The 25,832-nt window shown below is 40.0% G+C and overlaps 1 protein-coding gene across 2 annotated transcripts in view; it reads right to left on the bottom strand.

Moving 5' to 3' along the window:
- Positions 1-25,832, bottom strand: part of ARHGAP22 (Rho GTPase activating protein 22) — a 150,800-nt gene that overhangs the window by 75,673 nt on the left and 49,295 nt on the right. The gene's annotated exons all lie outside the window — the stretch shown is intronic.

Below are 25,832 nucleotides of genomic sequence, written 5' to 3'. Positions count from 1 at the left end.
CAGGGAATGGTTAATTACAAAGGAATTTGTATGTGATACAAGCAGCAATGAAAGCATTGTTTGGGCTGCAAAGTAAGAAATCTCACATCAATCCTCTTCCAACATGGCTCTCTGAATTTAGATCTTGTTATACACTTATCTGCTGTGTGCCCAGCTGAACACCTTTCCCAGTCTCACAGCCAGAATTCTTTCCATGCTACTGTTGTCTGAATTAAGTGATTTTACTAAAACTGTAAAAAGCCTAACTTCTGAGAAAATCAGACTTTTGGGGAAGCTTTGGTTTTTAACAAAAGCACTAGGTGACCTACTCACAAAAAAGCAAAGATAAATAAAATGGTTACTGGCTTTTCTGTTACTATACAGTTCATATGCAGCTAACAGGAACAGTTTGGCAAGGCTATCACAACTACTTATGTGATTCAGAACTAATTTTACCTCTTCTCTTTGCACATGTACCATACAGGGTTTTTTAATAAACTACTGCTATTGAGTGTGTCAAGCTGCAACCAGGCAGGCAGTTCTGTAGTTGTCACCAGTAGGTATAAATCTTACTGTCCTGCATTGACACACACTTCGTAATCTGTTTCACATATCTCTGAGATATTCTGTAAAGCTATCCAGTTATATTTTAAGACTGCATGTTCTGAAATGGGATCTGAGAAGTGAACTTCAGCATTAATGTCTACAATACTATCCAGAAATAAGCCAAAGAACATTATGCAAACCTCAAACCATGGAGAATATACACAAGGAATAATTCAAGTTGACCCTTATCTTGAACAGGCAATCATGTCTGCCTGAAGCATTTGCTCTACTGTACTCCATGGTTTCAAAACAAGAAAGTGAGCAGAAAAAAAAAAAAAAAGATGATGCAGAACTTACTAAAAGGGATGTGAAAGCATCACTGGGCTATGCTACTAACAGTAAGACAGAAAAAAATTCTGAAGTGGTTGGAAAGCCAACAACCTGGAGCAACAAATGCCAAAGTGGTAGGGAGAGAGAGCTAGCTGGTCCTTTCACAAGCCTGCTAGGACCTTCAGTTTCTGTAAGATTTCTCCCATCATAAGCAACTGGGGTGGCATTTTGAGCTTACATGGGAGAACAACAGAACAACAACAATTCAATCTGGAATCCATCCTTCCCACAACTCCCCACCTGCTCCTTACCTGCAGGGAACCCTTCCTAGAAGCCACAGCAACACTTGTTCTCTCTATCGCTATCTCGTCCTCTCTCTCTCTCTCTCTATCCCCTCTAGCTGGATTGGTCTTAATAGCAGTGAGGCACACACACTTCTTGACTGACTTATTACAATATATATGCACCACTTGCCCATTTATGACAAAAGTGAACCTCAAAGGCTCAGTTGCTACAATATTAACAAATCAATGTGATGCAACAACCAAAACTGTTTTTCCTAGTAAAATCAAGACTGCCTTTTGAGTCACAGTTAAAGAGACTGACTCACCTTCTGATTGCTGGTTTAAGATTAAATCTACTCTGATCTCATATTCTAGCAGTCTTACTTGATCTATTACACCTCATCGCTTGTGAGTGGATTCTGCTCTCCCAATATCCTTGTATGGTAGGGAACGCAATGTAAATAAAATAATTCACAACTGATGTCTACAGCGTCATTGAATAAGGGTTTTTTAACTGTACCTCCAAATTTTCTTTAATAGTGTTTACCCCCAAACTTATTTGGCTGCTATTATATCTAATTTCAGTCAAACACCCTTACAAGTCAATTCCTTTCATCCTTCTCACTTACATGTTTATATAAAAATATAGAAGTGTATTTTAATTCCATATAGAAATATATTTTGGTTTTAAGAGCTGTGTTGACTGCTGTACTCCTGAGGCAGGAAGGAGTGGTTCTTCTAAGAGATGATAATTAATATGTTTATAGTTAAGTGGTACTACATGCTACCTATTGTCTGGATGGATGGTGGCCCACAGGCCAACACTCGCACAGAACCTAAGAGGCTGTTAACATTTCTGCCCAAATCACACTAAAACCAAATCTATCATCAAGTTACAAATAGCAGGGAGTCTCTGGATCTTCTTAGAAACTATTTAAAGTATAGGTGGAAGAATGCTAGTATTTTTTGGGAAGGAAATACATTCTTTTGCCCTAATATCTCTTTATACTCAGATACTTTTCAGAGGAGCTCACGAAATACCTTGCCCATTTTGTGATTCTGTGAAAAATTAACCATATGATTTCCATCCATTCAAAGAGACATGAAAAATAACATTTTAAAAGAAAGTTTAAACTGTCTCCCCCATTTTTTAATGCAAAAAAATCTCTCAACGTGCAGCAGATACAACTTTATCACTTTATCTAACTCTGATGATAAAGTTCTTCTTGATAACAAGCTAAACCTAGAAAGTATTTGGCTGCACACACTGCTAATCTTAGCAGTGACATTTCTCATGCCTCGGATATCCCCCGTCTCCCAACTCCAACACCCAAAGGGATACCTGCACTGAAAAGAATAGCAGTTACATGGGCTGATACCTAAGGAAGGGCAGCTTGAGTCATCTCATTCACTAACCACAGTTGCTGCAAGAAAATCCCTAAAATCTCTCCAAAGATGTGGGGCAGGATTGGTATTATAACGAGTCAGGTAAACATCCTTTGGAGACAGCAAAACCTCTCTATTCACCCTAGCTTTCTCAATTCCATCTCAGCTGTCTCAAGTTCTTCAGGCACTGAAAGTGTAGTGGGAATAGCTGAAAGAAAGAGAATGAAAAATTAACTAAGTGATCTCTATTAATAACAGCTGAGTGGAATCAATGAGACAGACTGGGAGAGCGAGACTCCCAGGAGAGTAAGACAGGACAGACTGGACCTCAGCATGCCAACAAGGGCTTTATGTTCTGAGAAACTTGAAATTAAGTGCACTTTAAAAATAAACCCAAATCATTTCTGAATCTCTCTCATGGCTACAGTTGCAATGCTGAATCTGTGCTCACAAGGTTTCTGGCTTTCAGCCAAAGATTTGAAAGTCACTGTAATCTTTTTTTCCCTCCTCCCCAGCCGTCCATAATTTTCAAGCATTCCCACAGCTGTGAAAGAAATGATAGCTGGGAAGGGGCAGTGCTTGGGTACCCAGAGGCTGCTCTCTCACATTTGCTCACAGCTGGAATTCTTCATGGTCTTTGGCACAAACTCTTGCTACTGCCTTGGCTGCTGGGCTGCCTTTTGAATGGGTGCAGCTATCTGAACAGCTTCAGAATTACTTCTAATTCGAGAAATACTGGATTTTTCCATAAGCTCACAAAAAAATGGGCAGCCGTTACTACATTAAAAAAGAAAAAAAAAAGTAGTAAGTCTATTTAGAGTAGAGGTTAATAATTCAAACAGATGAATATTACAGACTTCAGTGTATGCAACACAGGCTACATCTCAACCACCTCAAGGACACAACACCATTTTCCTTATTCACATGCCCCTTACCCTGCAAAACTAACTCCACTGAGAAGTTCAGTTTGCAGCCACAGAGCTGCTGAGCATGTGAATGAGCTCCTGGAGAGAGAGCAGCACCCAGGAGTCAAAGGATCTCCGACTGACCCAGATCTTCAGCATAGGAGCTACTTGAGGTTCACAGTTTCCTGCCAATTATGTTTGTCATTACTCAAGTGTAAACAGGAAATACACAGGGTATGGAAGCAGGACCAGGTCACTTGGAATGAATATAGAGACATTATCAGAGTAAGTAGAAATGAGAGGCCCATCTGGAATTAAATCTGGCCAAGGATGTCACAGAAAACAAGGACTTTTTCAAATACATCAACAAAAGGAAAACAAAGGATAATGTTCCTAAATGGAGGAGGGACCCTGGAACAGAGGATGAAGAGAAGTCAGTTACTGAATGCCTTCTTGCATTGGTCTCCACTGACAAGATCAGCCCTTGGGAACCTCTGACCCAACAAACCAGGGTAAAGGAATGCTGGAAAGAAGACTTTCCCTTAGTCAAAGGGGATTGAGTTAGAGAACACCTGGGCAATCTTGACATCCATGAGTCCACGGGCCCTGACCGGATGCATTCGTGAGTGCTCAGGGAGCTGGCAGACACCAGAGCTAGACTGCTCACAATTACCTTTAAAAGGCTGTGGCACTGAGGAGAGATACCTGAAGACTGAAAGAAAGCAAATGTCACTCCTGTCTTCAAAAAAGGCCAGAAGAAAGGCAACGGGAACTACCAGCCAGTCAGCCTCACCTCAATCCCTGGAAAGGTGATGGAGTGTCTGGTTCTGGAGGTCATCTCTACCCACATGGATGACAAGAAAGGAACCAGGAATAGTCAATATGGATTCACTAAAGGGAAATCATGCTTTACCAACCTGATTGTCTTCCCTGATGAAACAACTACCTGAAGGGACAAGGGAAGAGCAGTGGCTATTGCCTGCCTAGACTTCAGCAAGGCTTTCCACACTGTCACAACATGCTCACAGACACACTCAGTAAGCGTGGACTGGATAAGTAAACAGTCAGGTGGATTGAGAACTGGCTGAACAGCAGATCCCAGTGGTACAGGGTCTAGTTGAAGGCCTGTCATTAGTGGTGTCCCCCAAGGTTCAATAATGGAATGTGCACATATAGAGTCAAATGCAGGTGTTCCCAGCAGTTTCCAGCACATCACCAGACGTGTCCCCATGGCATGCATAGGGGTTGTTAGAATTTCATTCACCTGAAAGATTTACTTTGTTCATAAGCTAGGAAAAATCTGTGGGGCCTCTGGGTAGGAGCATAGCAGGGACAGGACTAACAGAATAATCCCTCCAGTCCTCGGCTCGCTTCCTGCCCACATCTGAAGAACCACCAACAAACAGGATGGGAGGGGAATGTTCTGGCCTGTGTGGTGTATGCTTGGCATCCTTGGATTAATCTTTTTGAAACCTCAGGCTGTCCTGACAGTTTTAAAAAGCTGTAAATACAGGATGAAATGTCCTAAATTAATATGCCTGCCTAAACTGTGAAGATTTTACTTTGGCTAAAGAAAGTTGATTTCCCCTGCCCCCTTCAGTTTTCAGGAAATTGAATTTAACATGCTCATTTACATACCACTGCAACTATGCGATTTGTCGCCTCAGTTTATGCCTCAAACTTTGCCTCTCTCAGCTTAGTTTATGAACTTGGTGCCTGAGTGCACTGAAGTATGGCTGATACCACTACTGAAACAGCTGACACAAATGCCACAGTTAAAATCTGGATGATACCAGAACTCCATTGTGTCATAGCACTCTAAAATAAAGAGCTGTGGTAGAAGGAGAGTGACAGTAGGGACCAAAGATGCTCACCAAGTCTGGGCTGCCAAGCGCTAGGTGCTGCCCAAACATGCAGTTGGCAGTCTCTGCTGTCTGCAAGACAGAAGTAACAACTAGTTGAGACAAGCAAGGACTAAAAATAGTCTAAGGAGGGAGCAGTAGCTAATGAGGATGGGCATGTCTTTTTTAGACCACAACAAGAGTTGGTCCATGCCCTGCAGAGTTTATCATCATAACAGACTAGAGAACAGGCAGGCAGAGAATTGCAAGCAGACAAAGAGAGCAATGTGTGTTCACAGCCTCACAACAGGAGTCAGTACAGCCAGGAGAAGGAACTCATTGCTCCGTTCTGTGTCATGCCTAATCCACTATCCACAACCTGAACCTGTCACATACAAATATACACATTCCCAAGACATCTGATTTCTACTTTATATTCCACTCACCTCAGAGGAGCTGAGCAGTGTGTGCAATTAACTTTTGCAGATGCCTTTCACAGGCTCTGCAAGTTAATCACAGTACCATGGGATCAGAAAATCTTTGATAAACTTACTATCAAAGGAGAAAAAAAAAAAAAAAAGAGCGCCATGAGACAAAATAAGTGAGAAGTATATTATTACAGCACATCTCCAGAAAGGAGAAGAAAGCAAAACAAAGGGCAGATTTACGATATCTATTTCTTGACTTGGGAGTGCTGATTCTTGGAGTGTTAATATTCTATCACTCAGGCTAGATTTTATAAACGAAAAGATAGATCTGGAAAATGTTATCACCAAAGACAAAGTGAAAAACTGAAGATGGGGTAACTCCTGACCTGATAAGAGAATGAGCTTACAATTCAAAATCCCATTACAAAACACTTAGAGCTTGTCAATACCCCTTTTTATAGTGATTTAACTAAATTGACACAAAATTCAACGCAGTTAAACAAATGTAGCCCTTCAGCATAACCAAAGTCAGAGTACATTAAAAGTATATCAGCATGACTTGGTTGGATAGTGAATTAACTAAAAATCAATGTCCATTTAGTTAAATGGGTTCGGGAACGGGTTCAGAGTGCCAGCCAAACACAAGCAGTGATGAAATCTAACCTTAAGATGTTATTTCTTCCCTGGATTCCAAGCCCCAGCTCCAGCACTAGGGCTGACTTGTTGAATAAATTAGTCTGATTCATAAAATCTTAGTGATATCCATCTCAAGCTGAGATATAATCACAATAATGCAAGAACCACTGGGCAATTCTTTGCTAGATTTTGACCATCTCTAGCATCTTTGCTTTCCAGTAAGTATGGGAATAATGATGGAGTAGTTCAGTTCTAAAACCTCCCTATCCTTTTGTGGGGCCTAAAACGAAGACACGAACAGAACTGTCACGGTGCAGTTTCCTCTCTCTGGCGTTTCTCATGCTCTCCCTCTTGTGGCAAAAGAGAATCACTTTTTTCCTTCAAAAAAGTAAAAGCTTCAATACATTCACTGAACAACTTTATGCATGAGCCAGCACACAAAGGCTGTTATGAAACCAAACAGACGCTTCTCTCCTACCTCCTCTTTTAATTTCTAATAGTGACACTTACACAAGGCAAAGTGTTGATACCAGAAATCTGAAATCCTATCACACTACCTCCTTTCTTTATAGCTGTGGTTTTAAACAACTCTGATACTCATATTTGCCCCATTGTGACTGTGTTGCAAACAGAACTCACTACTCTGTGAAGATCATTCCCTTGTAAGCTTTTATCTTCAGCAGGAATAATATTTACTTATATGGAATAGCAAGCAGATGAGTAAAGAGTTAGGAAGGTGGGAAACAGAAGGATCAAAGGTCCTTCTCTGTATGAGAACAGATTAGAGGACAACCATCAATCCTACTCAATCTGTTGCCAAGCAATTGAAAATGAGGATCCATGAATTGAATCCAGCTTTAGTATCCATGAAGTCTCAGAGCATGGGTTATTAAGAATCATGGCATATCAACACCTGTCATTCATGAAACACATTTCAAAAGAAAAATTAGTATGTCCTCTCAAAGGTTACATTATACCCACTCTGTTTCCGACCCTATTTTGTATTAGCTACATCCAATGTCAACTCCTCTCAATTAGACACATTCATTATTCAAGCTAATCCAACATGCCCTTGAGATCTGGGATGAAGAAACAACGATATCACTGCAGGGACAGACATATCTTTAAATGATTTTAGCTTGAAACAGTCTACAGATGGTGGAATTGGGCCAAAAGACTGAAAATAAAATTTATCTCCCAAATACAGGGTAATCGTAGGGTATCACATTTTTAGGATCAAGAACAAACTAACAATGCATTACTTCAAATTACAACAATTTTATTCTACTGTCTGCAGTTTACAAGCTTCATTCTATGCGTGAACTTTTTATTCTAAAAAGTTGTAGCATCAATTTCCTTAAAATGTTTTTCAAGTGAGTGTCAAAGTGGAAGTAAGCAAGCCAATGTAAATCACTCGGTGAAGACCATTTGCTGAATACTGAATTTTGATTTTAAGAATTAAATAAAGCAGACAAAAAGTTAAATACCAGAGGCATAACTGCTTCATGCTTTCCTTCCCTTATTTAATGTTTAGGCATTAAATATTAAAATTGTTAATCTAGAAGTCTTCCCATAAGACTGGAACGTCATTACAACCACAGACCTTGTAGTCTAACACAGCGTGTAGGAAAGCCTCAGTGCAAGCAAACAGCTTGAGACCCGTACACAAATTAAATACTTTGATGCTACTCTACTCTAAGGTTAGAAATTGCAAACCCAGGCAGTCATGACAGATACCCCAGAAAGATCTAGATCGTACATAGTGGTAAGAACTGTTCTTAAGGATGTGGAAAACAAGCCCAGTCTAACACTAGGAAGAGCTGTGCTGCTGCAGCTGCTGCCTCCACACAGTAAGCAAGCAACACGTGAATATTTGCATGTGTCCTGTCTAACATGCATATAAACTAAGAGGCAATCAGTCTGTTAGAAATAGCAATTGAAGCCTAGGAAGATTTTAAACCAGTGCAGGAGGGAACCTCAGTGGAAGCAGGAATTTAACACCACAGGAATCATAATCAGGGCAGAGCCCTTCTTCCATTATATAAATTCTTGCTAATTTGCCACTCTGTATTTATTAAGCCTAGCCTCTAGCATAATTTTTTTATTCTTTGATTAGCTTAAGCAGCTTGATCTAGAGCTTCTAGTCAGTTTGGATACTGAAGTGAAAGGTTCGTTGCTATATACATACAATGGACTTATTCTTTCCCATATATCTTTTACTCAACACTTTCTTTTTTTACTCTAACTTAGGCTAAAATCCTTGACTCCTGAGCAGAGCTTATAAACTATTTTAGGGTCTGAAGAAGCATTTGTCCATTTTTCTTCAGCATTTAAAGAGTTTTATTTATTTACACAGTCACGTTTCCTTGGCATCTGTGCTAGCATAGTTTGGCTGTAGGTAATGACTAGGGTCCTTATGTACTGCTACATCTACCTTCTATGAGAGTCCTTCTGATGAAGGTTCACTGCATTTGAAGCAAATCTGGAAATTCATTCTTTTCAAATGGTGCATGGTGTGCTGGTCTAATCCACCCACAAACTCACTATCAACTCCACAGCAGGAGAATGCATATCCATTGACATGTTTGCCTGCTATAGTGGCTCCAGATAGAGCTTCAACTTGTACTTCAACAATTTATACTTTCAATAAATTCCATTCAACCCAACTTGATCATAACACTATGACAGACTTCAATTGCTCGAACTTTTGCTAGACAATAACAAGAACTAGGGTTTCAACACCAAAGTTTCATATCCTCAACACAAATGCTAAACTAAAGAAAACAGAAAAATCACTACCAGAAATCAGTAGCCTCCTCCCTCTGATTATGAAGCACCAGCAGTCCTGTCCAATTAATAATGACAACAGCTATTTGCATGTACACAATTCAACCAGTCCATTAGGATAACATCACTAAAATGACTTAGCTAGCACTCACATGGCACTTTAAATTACCCCGATGCAATAACTGATTAAGAAATTAGAGAAACTATAAAGTGAGAGCAGTCCATAAATTTTAGGTGGTCAGATAGTAGGAACTGAGAATTTGCTGGTTTTGGTTCTTCCCCTCCCGAAATTAACTAGGAAGGCAAAGGCAGTGTGCAGCAGGACGCAACACACCTCTTCCCTAATGGGACAGTGTGAAAACTACCTACTTTAGCACACTGTAAGCAGGTTGACACACAACACCAAGCACCATCTCACAGCACCAGACTGACTTAGCTCTGGAAGTCCTTTACAACACTGTCAGTATTGCCAAGGGCTGAACATGCTTTACATGCAAAATAACTTGTTCTGCCCCTTCAAGTATCCCCATCCTGATGGGACACTTTGGATGACAGTATTTTCATCCCCTCCTTAAACAGTATCTCACTTCAATAAGCAGCAGTTCTAGAGGAGCATCATCATTATTGACCTTGGCTTCCTTGGAAACAAGGCACTAAAAGGATAAGAAAGCCTCAACAAACAGGCTAACCCTAGTCAAAGCAATCCAAACAGACTCCCTACTTGAAAATTACTTTTGAAAAAAACCAGAATAACACAGAGTAGTACTAAGGATAATGAGAACCCATTCAAAAACAGTGTCTAGTTTTTTGAAATACTTTCTGCATGTTTAGATTAGTCTGGAAAAATGTATATAATTATTTTCATCTCTACTGGAGTAATCTCTCTGTTCCCTCATATCACTGAGCAATTATTATAAAACCAGAGCAGAGGTCTTTGCCTCAAAGGAACAGAGAAGATCAGAGGAGCTCTTGCAATGCACACGCAGTGAGTAAGTGAAAATGCTGAATTATAGTCAGATCATCTACTCAGAACACCTTCACGATTTACCAACACACCATTGCATATTCTTCAGCAAATGCATTTTACTTTGCAGTTCCACCAGACAGAGGTACACCCATGAGTTATCCCACCTCTGAGGATGATGGAAGTTTAAGATGCATTAACTTGCTAGCTTAATACTAAGAGCAGAACTACTTGCTAGCTTGATCCTAATACTAAGAGCAGAACAGTAAGTTTACCTGAAAAGAGAATAATAGATTTTGTGATGATTATAACAGAAGAGAACTGAGGAGGCTTTATAGTCAATCAGTTCACTTTCCTCTTATTTTTAAGAGAGCTCATTATATCAAGATAAGGAAGCAGAGGTTCTGAAAGCTTTAACAAAAGAGTTTGAATTAGGCATAAGGAATAAAGAAGCAGAAAGTTGCATCTGATTCACTGGAGAAAGAATGCAAAGGGGAGAATGGAAGTGACCAAACAGCAGAAGACATGACCCCATAGGTCCAAGAGCAAGGACTCATGAGTAAGTTTTGGATTCCATCCTCCCAACAAACACACCATCTTCCTCATTACACTGTCCTGCAGTAAAGACCCTCCTCCACAGGAGAACATCAGAGAATCCACATATTTTTATATATGATGTTAAACACCCTCTCTTAGTGCTCACAGAGGTTACATGAGGAAGGTTTTTCCTTTGTTTTGGACAAAACAGTGACAAAAACAGAGATGCTTTCTAACATTAGGCAGACACATCCCCTTGCAGAAACAGAATGGCTGCTTCCACCCTTATATTGCAATTGGTAGAGAAATGACAGTAGGAGGAGGAAGAAAAGACATTTGCATGGCTTGTTTTAAGATGTGAACTGGTTCTATGCCATTCTTTTGCTGCACAAAATGAACTAGAGTATTAAATATAAACCTGGCACTGATGATGTGGTGTTAATGTCTGTCTGCAACACTCAGTGTAGATTAAATAACTATGTCTCAGGGCAATTTCATAGGTATGGATATATTTGAGGATTGCAATGGGCCAAATTATTATATAAAATTATACCTCCTCCCTGTAACATATTCTAAGCTGAACCTCAAATACTGTGAGTCTCGGGCTTTCCAGTTCATTTGCATGGATTCGAATTCCTGATCAAACCTACATAACCTTTTCTAGACCCACAAGCAGAAGTTGCCTCCCCTGCATTTTCTGAGGCTCATCCTCTTTCAGTGATGCAGAAATCACAGAGGTGCACACAAGATAAAAATTTATTTTAATGCATTATTTAGCTGTTTCTGACAGTTCTCGTGGCTGCTGAATTCTGTATGGCAACCAGGACTAGCTCTGCACACAACTCACAAAACAACAAGTCCACTCATACGGTAGTAATTATCAAACTCCCAGAGGAGCAGACCTTGATGGATGCTATGGATGCTTCAGTTGAAAGCTATTAGCTCATTCATATTGATTCTAATTGGCATTTAGATTTTAGAACACAACAACAAAACTACCACAAGAGAAAACTACTGGGACTGTTATTCTTACAGATCACACTAAACACAACATCCTGGCACTGGATGAGGATGTCAGAGCTGACTGATTCCCCCCAAGAAGAAATCTATACAGAAAAATCATCCCTTTCTTCATCCCCCTGCACAACCACACAGTAAGGGAGGTTCTCCTTTCTATGATTATTTTTTGACCCAGATTATCAATCCCCATACCGCTGACTTTAGTGACCATGACATTTATTCACATGAAGAGTACTCACTGTGGAATCAGTATTAAACACTAAAGGGTGGATCTTTTACGAAATTGCCACTAAAATATCAACGCTGCTTGCTGAGACTGGCATGCCCTCCCAACCCATCATCAAGCCACACTGGGACCCAAGCAGTAATAGCTGGTTACTGCTGCCCTAAAGATGGCTTTAACATAAGACTGACAGAAGACAGATCTCATCTATTGTGCTACGAAATGGCACAGGTTTGGAACAGCAAACTTTACCTCCTGGAATAATGAATATGGCATCCCAGCATTCTATAGCTTACCTGGACTGCTAACAGCAGCAGAGGTTTTGCCAAAAAGCCACACGCACAGATCATTTTGTACCCTCAGAAGTTCTCAGTTCCAGCCCTGGACTGATGCAATTAAATTAAAACAAGCTAAAAGGAAAGAGGTGGAGTAAAAAGCACTGTTACAAGCCCCTGGATCTGTTCTTCAGTTATACTTAAATGTCTTATGGAGCTCACTCAGTGGCACTAATTTCAGGGATTGCCACCTACACTGATGGTATTAAACCACCACTCCTCAGAGCCATGTTACACCTTAACCCAGAAAGGGTTTTCGTGCACAGCACGAGGGAACTTTAAAAACCAAACAAAATGAAATTATTTCAGGAGGTTTTCACTTCAGTGAAAAAATTTCTCAGTGTCCAGGACAAAAGAACACCAGGATTCTTGGAGTACTGCTTCTATTTAAGGAGAATTGCCTCCGTATATTTTATTTAATCAAAAATTTTCCTACACATTCACCCCATGAAAAAATGTGCACCTTGTGATTCTTGAAGACAGCGAAGGGACTTGTTTAGATTAGTCTACATAAGTCTTCATTGATTCCTCTCTCCTCTGGGGATTCTGCATTCCTTCCACAACTGAACAGACAGAAACAAACCTTCATTGTCATTCAGCAAAGCATAAGGTTAAGACATCAATATTGCATTTAAGAACATATTTTTCTGGACAGACTACTGAATGTTAATCTATACTGGAAGACAGGAATCCCAAGTTTTCTCCTGCAGTCTGCCAAAGGCATGACACACAACTTTGAGTGTGTCAATTGGGTCGTGCTTTTCAGAGCTACCATATCCTCCTATCTCCCACTGACTTCAGTGGTTGTTCTGAACTGCATTTCTGAAGGTCAGTCCCTTAACTGCTCAGTGTCTCAGCAATATCATCTGTAAAACAGGAATAGATTAGATCTGTACTCAGTTGAATTGCTCCTGAACTCTGTAGTAATGTGCAGCATCATTTATTTTCTGCCTTCATAGTGCTCTGAATCAATGGAGCACTCAACAACTGCAGATTTACGGCTGCTGCAGGAGGTCTCTTCAAGCAATACAGCTCTGAAAACTCAAGCTGTTGTTCTAGCTGCCTGTGCCAGGGTATTCACAAGCAGCTGTAGTGTAATCACCCCAGTCAAAATTTGCCATTTGCTGGACAGAAGTAAGTCCAGCTGGGACCTGAATTTGAACCACAGTAGGTGATGACTTTTGGGTGACACTCAGTGTTAGTGAGGCTACTCAACTCTTAAAATTGGTGATTCTCAGATCAGACTTCTTACTTAGCTGAACTGAGAGATCAAGGTCTCAAAACCAGACTTTTCTTTCTAGAAGTAGTGCCCATTAGTGGACCTGAGATACCACACTGCCTGGCTCAAATTCCAGACATTAAAAGTACATTCTTGGCCTCTGCTTCAGTTTTCCTTTGTGTAAAATACAGACAATATATCTACAGAAGTGGAGCTATTTTTACTGAACTGAACTTTAGCTAACAAAACACCAGGGCAGGTAAAGTTGATTATGCTTCCACAAGTGACCAGGTGGCATCTAGGCAACAACAGATTAACACTGCTCAGCTGAGCAGTCTCCAAGAGTAGTATATGGTAAACAGCACCTTTTACCATCAGTGCAGCTGAGTTGGTTTCAATAAAGCAGAAGAGTGCTGTTAGTTAACTACTTCTCTGAGAACCTAGGAAGAGCAAGTGGAAGAACTGACAGTTCTGTAAACAGGGGCAGTGCCACCACATAAAAGAAACAGATCTCTTGAGGCACCAAACTAAAAAGAAAAGGAAAAAACAAAACAAAACAAGGAAAATGCCACAAAATTTATTATTCAAAAATATTGTATATTGCTAGTTCTAGCAGGCCTATCCAGAATGATCACTTCACTATAACAACAGACATTTAGAAGAAATACTGAAATGTCTTTTCCAGAGCTTAAGTTATCACTAGCTGTTAAAGACACAAGAAACACTAGTGTAGGGGTAGATTAACTCTCAACTGCTACTCCAGAGCCCAATCACTTTAGAGACATCTGGTGCTAGCCACTGTCAGAGACAGAACATCTGACCTTGGGTTAGGTCCAGTCTAGTAACTGCTGTATTCTCAGAAAAAGAAAACAAAAGACTTGATAATTTGATAATAACAGCACATTAAGGGTTCTGTCCAGGGAAACTGAGCTGTCAGTGAAAACAGACCTTGATCATGTTTTGTTTTAGCCATTAGCAGAGAAAGGTTACTGCTGCAGAGACTTCTTCAAGTATGATGTTACTCCTGTTTTATGTAATTCAGAAAGGAGTGTTGAGAACAGGTGAGAGGTGCATAAAACAGCTTCAAAAATCATGAAATGAGAGTATATTTTATTTCTGTTGAGCAGAAACCACAAAATTCCAAAAGTACTTGCATTATTTGCCTCAAATGTTTGTTGCTCAGTTATACACAACCAACCACTCACCTACAACATCAGAGAAACAAAAGAGGATGAATCTTCAAACCTCCCTGGACTAGCCAAATCTGCCAGTAACACCAGCTTGGGTGTCTAACAGGTTGCAAAACTTAGCATGGATAAATTAGTGGGATGTTGTGAGTAAGGGGAATGATCTGGTTAATTAAGGCCACCATGAATTCACAAAAGAGGTTTAGTAGTGTATAGTCAAGAAGACTGAGCATTGTGGGAGACTGGAGTGGGCGATGCCAACACGCTACTGTCCTGTGAGGCAGTAAAGCAAGTTTTAGGGTAGTTTTCATTACATCAGAAAACACTCCAAGCTGCACAGTACAAAAAGAGGGTGCAAAATCTGTCTACCATGTTCACATGTACTAAAATGTTGAGAAAGGATAAACTTCCTTATGTTGGATCAGACACAGTCTACTTCCACAGGCATAAAGTGCCAGCATGTGCTCTACCTGTGTGTTTATATGGAATCCCATATAAACATGAATTGACCACATGGATCAGAACCATATTTATACTGCCAGGTGATCTAGCAATACCTATCCTGTATTAATAAGCATGGTACCAGTGTGCTGGGAGCCCCTGGTGGTCTAGGGGTAAAGGCGCCGCGCTATCACCGTGGAGACCCGGGTTCGATTCCCGGTCAGGGCCACTCCCGGGCAGGTGGGGCTCGTTAGCCCTTAAAGGCAACCCACCTACGTCCTAAGGACCTCGCTGCCACCGTCCAAGCTCGCTTGGCCCCGGCAGATGAACCTTAGGATTAAAGGGTGGGCTCAGTTCCGCGCACACTGTGTCTCACCTAAAAAATCCAATGCGCAGGCTGGAAGGTGTAAAGACCTTCCCCGGATCTTCGCTCGCGAAGACTGGCCATTATTATTATAACCAGTGTGCTGAAAACCAGTGATTCATAAAGCAGCTCACCATCAGTGTGCTCAGGGACCCTTTCTAGCCTTCTAAACGGCGTCTAAGAAGCCTCTCAACCAGTCTAGTCCCCTTTTCTTCAAAACATTAATTAGGTCCTAAACTCCCTTATGTGTTTCTCTGATACTAAAATCTCTCTCTACCATGTATGTGGCAATATTGGATCTCCAGAATCAACACCAGAAGAAAATTACAACATAAACCAGAAACAAACATTAAGGCTCTAAGTCATTGCCACCATCAGCAGGTAAAAAACTGCCCAAGTCTGTCTCTGGCTCACTGTTAAACCCCTGACAGTAAAGTCTAAGAGCCCCTTCACATTGCTGCTGCTCCCCTCATTTCCTTGGAATCTCTTTCTTCTCCCTATAGTGATGGCTGAACTATATTTTGCCTCCCAAGGGAGAGCTGGATGCCTGTCACTTGAATTGCTTACAGTCAAGCTAGTCAAAGCACATGAGAATATGCTGAGGGGAACAATACTGCATATGGTTTCTCAGCATTCCTGAGAGCTACAGACAGAAAGGGATTGATGGAGTCAAAGCCCTCCCTCCCACCATCCTTCAGTCCGACTCTTTGCTCTGGAGGGGTGTCTGACCCAGTGGGCTAATCAGCAGGGCACACACATTGGCTCACACGGATTTTCCCACACAGAAAGCCAAAACACTGATTTTTCAAAGCATTACTTCAAGAGCTAGACACAAAAGGCCTACATGTTTTGGGCAATGGGAGTGAAGTCCCTGATTCCACCTTTTTAAAGGTGCTTAAGTGGTTTAACTTCAGCAAGATGCTGCCCTCCATATGGAAAGGAAAGCAGTCCTCACAGAGTACGAGGATACAGTGGTTAAGTGCAATGTTCATCCAAGTGTTTTCCTTAAAGGATTTTCTTCTCCTAGCACTTTCCTTTGCACACAGAGCAACTCTAAGTAAAAGCATCTTGGGCAACAGACTGTGGTGAGAAACAAACTGGACAATCCCTGCTCCCTACTTAGTTCCTAACAGTGCCCTGGAGTACCTTGCTGAGTGTCACTGAGGGCAGTCTAAGTTATGTGGGACAGCAGTAGAAGGCTTCATCCCAAAAGCAAGTGCAGCTAGTGCTGACAGCACAGGTGACAAGTATAAGGGCTCAAGATACAAAAAAACAGACTACTTTCCCAAAGTCGGGGACAAACAGAGAGTCCAACGGTTACATTTAAATAATCTCATCCTAAAAATGCAAGGACATAATTTAAAGATAAATAGGTAGACCTGAGTTTAGCAGTATGACATTACTATCAAATCTTATCTACACCTAATCAGAGAAGTGAAAGAAGCTTCTCTAGATTAAGGAATAATTTCCTGCCATTACCAGATATTCAAAAAATCTCACAAGACTATTGGTAATGACGAAAACAAAGCTTTCATTCTTATTTTGCTGTCCAGTGTTTAGTCTGGTTTTTGTTTGGTTTTGTTGTTGTTGGGTTTTGTTTGTTTGTTTGGGAATTTTGTTTGTTTTTTGTTTTTTGGGTTTTTTTCAAAACTTTCAATACTTAGTACAAATTTCCCTTGGAAAAGTCAGGAGTGTAGAAAGCTTTCATCTCCAAAGTGAACTTCACAGAGAATCATAAACGATTGAAGATAGGGAGCAAAATAGTGTGATTATATTTAAAACCACGACACTTTGCAGCAAAGAGAGAGTAAAAAAATACATATTCTAGATTATCCACCACTGCTAAGACGGTCAGTTACTAGTTTGTTACTATATTTCTTCATGTATTACTTGATTGTTGTTCCAGGGCCTGGTTTCATCTGGGATGGAGTTCATTTTCTTCCCAATAGCTGGTACAGTGCTGTGTTTTTTGGATTTAGTGTGAGAATAATGTTGATAACACACTGATGTTTTGGCTCTTCTAAGTAGTGTTTACCCTAAGTCAAGGACTTTTCAGCATATTGTGCTCTGCAAGTGAGGAGTTACACAAAAAGCTTGGAGGGAGCGCTGGTAGGATAGTGACCCAAACTGGCCAAAGGGATATTCCACACTATAGAACATCATGCTCAGTACACACACTGGGCATGTTACCCAGCAGGGGCCAATTGCTGCTCGAGGATGGGGGACACCAGTCAGTGGGTGGAGAGCAATTGTATTGAGCATCACCTGTTTCTCTTGAGTTCAGGTACTCTCTCTCCCTTATTATTACAGTTAATACTAATATTACTAGCATTTTTAGTATTATTATAGTAATATTCTGTTATGATCAGTAATTTGTTCTTAACCCACAGAGTCTACCTTTTCTTTCCAGTTCTCCCATAACACATTTATTCATGCAACATACAACCTCACAGACTTGTGACAATAGAGTAGTTCCCATTATGACAATATCTGAGCATATCACAATCTTCAGTGTTCAATCTTAACCCTAGGCATCATTAAACTTCTTTCACAAATAAGAAGTGAGACCTTACAGGTCTAAGCAACTGGTTTGGGGTCACAGCAATGACTGAGGTAGAGCCAGGTACTACACTCAGGTCTCCTAAACTAGTGCTCTAACCACTGGACTTTCTTAGATTCTCTTACCCCTGTACTAGTCTTTATCCACAGCATCTCAGTGGCAAGAACATAGGTGGAAACACCATGGTGACACATGGTCTCATTCTGATGGCAGTAGCTCACTGCATATCCCAGAAATCTCATAAAAACATGACACTTAGCAGAAAAGACTTTACAGTCTATGAAGATAATGGCTTCCCCCACCAACTGCACTCCTGATTTATATTTTTATAAACAAAAGGTACTGGGAGACAAGGCTATCCCACCAAAGTAGTGCTAGAATACTGCTGTAATTATCAAACTGTCAAAGTGTATCTGCTACCCATACAACAACACTAAACAAGATTTGGGAGAAAAAAAAAATATCTCATACTAGGTTTTTTTCCTTCTCATAGTCATACCAGTAGCAGAGCCCAATTCACTTGGTTGGTAATGGCCAACTCACAATAATCAACTGAGCCATAGTTGGTGCTGCCATGACATGGCCAAGAGAAATCATATCTGAAATTACTGGGAAGCAATGATTTTACCTCATGCCCCCAGCTACAGCAGAGGCCTGAATTACTAGCTCAGTGTCACAGGTTATTAATGAACTGTCACAGATGTTATACTTCTCAGCTGAAATGTAATGGCCTTTTTATAGATCTGTTAGAATTGAGTTAGTTTAAAAGGAGAATTTCAAATAGTTCCCCTCATTTATTTTCCAACTCCCCACCAGCTTCACTTGCTCAGTTCATTAAACCTGGCAACACAGCGTAACAGAATATCCATTTCTAGTCAGAGATGTTACTGCACTTTGAAAGCCTAGAGGTAATGTTTTTGCTGCAAAGTCTGTAGGAAGAGAGAACCTCTCCTGCAACCCCAACTGCTTCTAAAGCAATACTGAAATTCCTTGGTTTTGTTCTTTCAGGAACCAGCCTGCAAATCACTTACAGATATTGTCAAAGACTCTGCCAGAGAGAGCACACTGTGAACTCTGTCTCCTTATTACCAGCTTTTTAAGACAGGAATTCCTGCCAGTGCGAAAGGACCATCTTGTCTGTGAGGTTAAGATGTGGTAAACATTTTCCCATGGAGCATCTACCAACTGCAGAATAGAAAATACAGCCACGGGATCACCCACACAGCACACACCTGCTGTAATGTTTTATATGACATGCCCTCTTCTTGGCTGAAACCCCAGTTTAATTACTTATTCCTTTCAGAAATGCACTGATTACATCAGAGCTGCAAAGCTTACCTTTCAGGCTGCTGTCTCACTGCCTAAACAGAGGAAATGGCTGAAATTAAAGTCTCTAGTAAAATAGCAGAAGAATTAACTACTAAAGTAGTAAAAGGAAGAGCCTATCCGCTACAATAAAGCATCCCAAACAAAGGTCAGAACAGTTTCTGAACTTTTTTCTATGACACTTTAAAAAGGCAAAATAATTATTAGACTTCTACTATAACACTGCCCAATGTTCTTCATTCCCCTCTAGTGTACTCTTTAATGATTTGCTTTATGCTTTAAAATGTAGATTTGTTGAAACACAGACTTCCATCTTATTTCAAAGTGCCAATTCCCATATCACAGGTGATTTGTATTTGCACTTAATTCAAACATCTTTGACAACCTAAATATTAATGATGGAAAAATGATTGACTTAAGTCCTGTTCTGTTCAAACATTGTAAAGGTCTGTCTTATGGAAATTCTTTAGGGAGCAATGAGAGGAAAATCCCACTCTAAAGCAACATGCCTTCTTACATGGAACGAATTGCCAGATTATATCATGAGGCTTTCTGAAAGTCAAAAAAAAGGTGCTCAAAGCCTTAGACAACATCATTCCTTAAAAGTATCACTACCTGCCTTTGTTGTTAGATTCATACTTGCTAGTAATGCTAACGTTATACTTCTTGAGAATAAAAAAAAAAAAAAAAAAAATCAACAAAATAGCATTGTTTGTTATTCCAAAAACATTCAACAGAGGGTTTGTTTGGGGTTTTTTGTTAAATTAGTCACATCCCTAAGCACAGTCAGTAACTCATCTGAAAACCCCCTTCATTTATAGCAGTTGCTCACAGCAATGTGATCACCTAAAACAGAGGCAAGGCACCCAGTGCTGACATCTGAATAAAGCATCAAATATTAATTACAGTAAAACCAGTTGATGCACAGCTGTTTCCAATATATGACATGGAAGCATTAACTCCTTCAAGTCAGCGAGCATGCCCAGGAAGTTTCAACAAGATTGTAATTCGCAGGCTGCATTGTTCAATCCCCTCCTATAACTGATACCTGCAGCAGCCAGTGGACTGCAGCAAGTCTGGAGTCTTGAGAGATGCAGCAGGGGAGATACCAGCAACATTCCTTCAGCAACGTTTTGAGTTGCATAGGTGAGATCGCTGCTGTTTCCAGAAATACTCAGGGGGTTCTTGTTTGACAAAGAGAGATCAGGTTTTTCAGGCTCATCAGAAGGCAGCAGGGGATCCAGTGGTGCTCAGCACATCCCACAACTGCTCCACAAGCATGCTGGGATACTCAGACACAGGCTCCATTACTGTTATTGCAGTCTGAGTACTGTGCCTAGAATACAGATTATGGTTTGTGGTATTGTTCTTAAGGAAAAATAAAGGAAAAAGAAAGCCTGCCATGCCAGTTTCTAACTACCATGCTTCTCCAAATACCACCTCTTTGCTCAGTTCTCACATACTGCAGTAGAGAGTTCTTCTCTATGTAATCCACTGGTTAAAAAACCCAGATGCCTCATTTGCTTCATTTATATGAACTGAACAAGTTCTGTATCATCCCAGTCAGCAATAGCTAATTATTTACCTGTATGTGCTTTCAAGAACATTGCCACTTAGTGACATAGCACCATAAATGCTCCAGATCAAACTAGATGTGTGGCTAGAAGAGAGAATGGATATCAAATATCTAACCTGCTTTTACCTCCAATTACACAGTCATTTTAAGAAAGTGTGCAGGGTAGTGAGCATTTATGCAGCAGGAAAAACAGCAGAACTGTTGTGCTCACCACACCTCCACCCTTTGTTTCCAATGACACTTTAGACCTCAAAAGTATTGTCTGGTACACTTTTTCTCCAATTAAAAAAAAAAAAAAAAAAAAGACCCTTCATGACAAGTACTTTCTTTACTGTTTCAGACTTTTGCAAATTCAGGACAAAATTACAAGTAACAGAACTAAACAAATTCCAGCATTTTTTTAATTAAGCACCTTGTGTTACAGAAGAGTAAGACAGGATACTCAAACACTAGTTTTTCAAATCCAAATGAAATAAATGAGGGGTTTTTAACTAAAAAAAAAGTTTAGACTAGGTAATGTTTTTGAATTTTTCTTTAAAAAGTTAACAGTATCTAACATGAAGTAAAACATTGCCATGTCTATTAGATATTTCATTCCATATCTCCAAATAAAATGTGTATTTTTCAGTCACTGAAAGTTTTACCATGTCATATCAGGCTGATTCAAAACACCTTTTAAAAAAATCAGGAATGCAACAGTAAACAAAAAATTATTCTCAATACTTTCATCAGGAAACAAGAACTCATTTTTTCATTCTCCTGAGTATCTGCCGGGTAGCTTTTCTTGACTCACTTTCCTTCCCTGTACCATACAGTGAAGACAACAGAGAAGAAAAGCAAAGCTTGCCTTGTTTAGCTTTCCAGTGAGGTGAAATACAAACAGGTTCCCCAAGGAAGCAGTGGAGTCACCATACCTGGGAGATGTCTCCCATGAACAATGAATGCAAATTCTACCTGTGGTAGGACAGCAGGCTGAAAACCCTTATGTATAGTTGAACACTGTACTTAGGAAAGCAGATAAGACAGTCTATAAAACAAGTTAGAGAGGAGAGAGTACACAATCCCATTTCATGCAGTTTAGAAAACTTTTCTGTTACGAGTGAGTGATGTGGTAACAGAAAGCAGAAGCAATGTCACTGTAGGGGTTCATGCAGCATTTATGAGCTGTCTAGTTATGAATGCCTGAAATTAGATCAACAAGTAACAAGACTGTTGACAGTAAATACAAGCCAGAGGTTTTATATACAGCAGATGTTACCAGATCTTCAGGTGTTAGTTCAGTTGTGTACAGATTAAACGCAGTAGGCAGTTTAACCTATAAAGTTCATTGAAGGGGCACAGACACTGTTCTCTAAGGGAAGACTTGCTTAAGCATCTCAGCTTATGCAACTGTTACACGTTGAAAACCTCTGTGCACCTACCTTCAGCATAGCTGTATTCCGTATTTCTCCTGTTTTCACATACAGGTAGTGATCCACTGCTTTGCTGAATCTCAGTAGCACCATTTCTGGGTTTGGAACCACATTTCGCATCCTGTAAGGTTGTATCCTGCTCCAATTAATATGCCACGTGCTCAGTTTTGAAGGACATGGTCCAGCACTGCACAAAGTAACACTTACTTCCTTGGACAAAAATGACAACAGAAAATATCTAGCACTTCTGCTAAAGTATTAACTGTATGGGAAGAAATAAACTTCTCTTTTTTTAATTGAAACTGATGTTTCCAAGTTACAGCAATCAGAAACTGCAGAAACACAACTTTTTAACAAAGGTCTTTTTAATGCAATGTCTCAACAAAACAATTGCAACCAATTCTGCTTAGCAGCTGGTCAATATCAAAACACAGATGGTGAATCGGACAAAAACCCAAACATATCATCAAGCCTTTGAAATGCTATCAGTTAATTCCTTTCCTCTTCAGAGCGTAAGTAGTAGAGACCATAAAGGTGAACAGTACTTTTCCATCAACGAACACAGCAACAGCTCTGCTGTGTTAGGCCAAAGGTTACTCTTTGCTTTCATTGACAAAATCAGTCACAGGGAAATTTTCTAGCTAAGTAATGATTGGCCGTTGACCAGATGACTTCAGGATAATGTTTACCTAAAACAGAATTCTCAATCTTTCAAATTTCTAGTTCATTCTTTAATTTCAGTAAAAATAAATAAAGTGTCCTAAATGCCTGAAGACATACCTTTGAAATTCCACCCATAGTAGCTATGGGCACATGGAAAAAGGAGGAGTAAGCACATCTGGGTGCACACCAAGGAACATCAGCTGGAGAACCGTGCAGGTGACCTACTCTGCTGTACTCACTGAGAGAATCCATTCACTTTTTGTTACATTTTGGAAGAGACTGAGTTCTTTCCTTATCTCCTTTGTTTATGCTGGGTTTTCAAAAAGGATACAGAATGCTCAGAAGACTCTGCAGTTCTTTTTGCTACGATGCTTGCAATGCAAACTGACCACCTTATTGAAATGAAGAATGAGTTCACATACTAATTTAATATACATTCCTAGCCAACATAGGCCGTTCTCACAGTGCTTGGGTCACATCACAGAGAACCGTTCTCATAGAAATGAAAGTGTGCAAAATAATAAGCACACAAGTCTATTTATATACGTGCTTTCTCATCTGAGGACTGCATAACTCTAAAACACTGCAGCTGTGCCACTGTGTGCTTCAAATGACTGCACATCCAAACTATCCACAGGAGAGCACAATGTATAGGGTTATGGTCAAAACCTACTCAATAGTTCTGGTGAGAATTCATTCTGGACTTCTGTTAGAAGGTATCTTTAGTTACGGTGGGAGCTCCAGAAGCATCCAGAAAAATAAGAAGATAGAGGAAACAATTTACACTTTTTAAAAGCAAACAAACAGAAAACAAACAAGAAAAAACCCAACAAAACCATCCAAACAAAAACAAACAAAAAACCCTCAAAAAACCAAACCAAACCAAAACACCATCCCCCCCAAAAACAAACCAACCAACCAAACAAACAAAAAAAAAACCCACAAAACACAAGACCAGGAAAATTAGTTCCTTGACTCTGAGATAGTATCATGAACCCTAAGAGCACATTACCAAAGCACTTGAATATGACAGACTGGTAAATACTAAACACATTTTATCTGTATTAAGAATTACAGACTTCTAAAGTATGGTCTTCTCCTAAATCCTGACCATTTTTGCTTCTGCAGTGGAAGGCATTAAGGTCATCCAACAGATAAAACCATCTTTTTCAAGACTTCCTTTACTATTCTTTTTACACAAAGCACAAGCATCATTAAAATCCTTTTGTTATTTTAGGTTAGCTGCATTTTCCCAGTGTTCCCAGTCTTACAAGCCCTAGACACATTGCACCTTCTGAAGCACAAAATTGTAACAGAACACACACCTTGGCAGCTGGCATCAGACAAGACTGAAAGGTCAATTACTGCTTGGTTGACAATGAGAGTTCGTTCTTCATCCTTGCATCAGTTTGAAACTTTTTACCATAATGAACACCATGGGGGTCTCCCTAGGAGAGCTAAATTGAGCAGGCCCAATAGATGAACAGATTAAATAAAGAAAGAACTCACAATCTTGATTACATTGCATCCTTGGAAAGTCACCACAAATCTTTGTAACACTAGAGTGCAAGATTTGTTTGGATCATCTGATTGGGAACAACTGTAATTGTAAAAAACGCCAAGAAATACATACAATCACATGGAAACAAGCAAGCTCAGCAAAGTGTAAATAATCAACCACAGCACATGGAAAACACTCTCCCACCAGCTTCAGGTTCCAGTCTGGTCCAGGCTAGTAGGAGCAAACATTACTAGAGGGTGAGGTAGGAGGACTTTATTTCTAGTTACCTTCGAATTCCTACAAGCAATCATGTCATTCTCCCACACTGTGATTTCAACACATAGCAATTGACTGAACCTAAAGACAGGGTAAAGGGACAATTCAGTATTCCTGCCCAGGAATCTGTTACGTACTAGCCAGTAGGGTAATTCTACTAAAAGGACAGATGGAGATGAGTAGGAAAGGATAAAAACACTCCTTAAACAAATGCAAATATTCCTAAACTCCCACTCCCTTATTAAGTTTGTCTCTCTATCTGCAGATAAACAGCTGCATTCAGGGAGACACTTCAGCCTGCAACTTCTAAGAAATCCAAATCTACTCATCAGTTAGCCCTATCTTTTCCTGATGTGCTAAAAGGCAATCAAGAGAAAAAGGTGATAGGTAAATGCAGTAACACAAAACATATTGTTATCAGTATCACGGTTCCCGGCCACACCCCTCCTCCCACATATGCCGAAAGTATTCTCACGGCAGAGCAGGACTAGTTGAAGCTCATGGTCAAAAGGCCAGTGCAGCAGTAGCCTAAACCATTCCTTAACGCCAAAAAAGCAAAGCAGCATGGGCAATCCAAGTTAGTGGCTTCTCTACATATCTTAGAAACTTAGAGGAATCTGAAAAGCACTTGAAAATAAGCTTAGTGCTTTAAAGGGACCCATGCCAAGCACCAAGGAACAAATGAATTTCAGCAGCATCATACAAAGCCAAATTTGGTCCCAATTAAGAATACAAATAACAGCTAGGCACTTCAGGTCTTCCCTCACAGTGACTGACCAGCAAGACAGGACACAGACTTTTTACCTCACTGATCATTATTAATACCAACAGCAAAGTCATATTAAATTGGAGCCTTATTAAGTTTTATGCAGATAGAGCCACACAACCCTTGTGAAACAAGCTTCAGCCTTCTACACAAGTTAAGAGAGTCAACCAGGAGATAGATTTATTCTGTTACACAGGACTGACTTAAGAATATATTTTCCAAATAAGACCAAAAAACCATGTCAGGACCTTTAATAGGCTACCCTTAAAGAAGACCTCAAAAAGTTAATTAGTTATTACATACTCAGTAGGGCTTCACAGGCAAAGTACAGCTTAACACA

The sequence above is a fragment of the Myiozetetes cayanensis genome, unplaced genomic scaffold (assembly GCF_022539395.1).
Source record: "Myiozetetes cayanensis isolate MyiCay16 unplaced genomic scaffold, myiCay2020 scf10, whole genome shotgun sequence".
Classification (NCBI taxonomy): domain Eukaryota; kingdom Metazoa; phylum Chordata; class Aves; order Passeriformes; family Tyrannidae; genus Myiozetetes; species Myiozetetes cayanensis.
The sequence above is the reverse complement of the archived record's forward strand: the minus strand, read 5'-3'. Positions and strand labels throughout refer to the sequence as shown.